Genomic DNA, 1,199 nt, shown 5'->3' on the forward strand with positions numbered 1-1,199 from the left:
ATTCTGAGGCCCAAAAAGCGTGGCGAATTGCATAGCCTGACTCTAACTCTCAAAACCAACAGAGTGGTTGTCGTACAGAGCATTGTCCTGTTTAGCAAATAAAAATACAGGAGGCAGACTAAATGAAAGAGGACTGTAGGGGAAGATGGGTGGGATCAGAGGACACAGAGGAGGAAGAGCGAGGCTGGGCTCTGGGTCCCCCCAAATGTCTCTGCTCCCACTCTGCCTCTTTCCTGAGAGCAGGGGCCCTTGGTCACCCCAGCTTGGCCTGCCCTTCAGCTCCTCATGGTTCCTGGTACCAGGTGAAGTGGGGGGGCCAACAGGCTTGTTGTTATTGTTAGGTGCCATCGAGTCCATTCTGACTCATTGCGACCCCCTACAGGAGAATGAAACACTGCCCGGTCCTGTGCCACCCTCAAAATCATTATTATGCTTGAGCCCACTGTTGCAGCCATTGGGTCAGTTCATCTCTTTGAGGGTCTTCCTCTTTTTCCCTGACCCTCTACTTTACCAAGCATGATGTCCTTCTTCTGATAACATGTCCAAAGTAGGTGAGACAAAGTCTCGCCATCCTCCCTTCTAAGGAACATTCTGGCTATACTTCTTCCAAGACAGACTTATTCATTCTTCTGGTAGTCCATGATACATTCAATATTCTTTGCCAAGACCATAATTCAAAGGCATCAATTTGTCTTTGTTCTTCCTTATTCATTGTCCTGCTTTCCCATGTATATGAGACAATTGAAAACACCATGGCTTGGGTCAGACACGCCTCGGCCCTCAAAGTGACATCTTCGCTTTTTAACACTATGAAGAGGTCTTGGGTCAGACACACCTCGGTCCTCAAAGCGACAGCTTTTCTTTTTAACACTATAACACTTTTGCAGCGGATTTGCACAATGCAACGCGTCTTTTGATTTCTTAACTGCAGCTTCCAGGGGCGTTGATTGTGGATCCAAGTAAAATGAAATTCTTGACAACTTCCATGTTTCCTCCATTTATCATGATGTGGCTTATTGGTTCAGTTGTGAGGGGTGTTGTTTTCTTTATGTTGAGGTCTTGGGTCAGACACACTGTCCATACTGAAGGCTGTGGCTTTTGACCTTCATCAAGTCCTCCTCCCTTTCCGGAAGCAAGATTGTGTCCTTTGCATGCTGCAGGTTTTTAATGAGCCTTCCTCCAGTCCTGACGCCATGTTT

This window comes from Elephas maximus, chromosome 8, assembly GCF_024166365.1.
Source record: "Elephas maximus indicus isolate mEleMax1 chromosome 8, mEleMax1 primary haplotype, whole genome shotgun sequence".
Lineage (NCBI taxonomy): Eukaryota > Metazoa > Chordata > Mammalia > Proboscidea > Elephantidae > Elephas > Elephas maximus.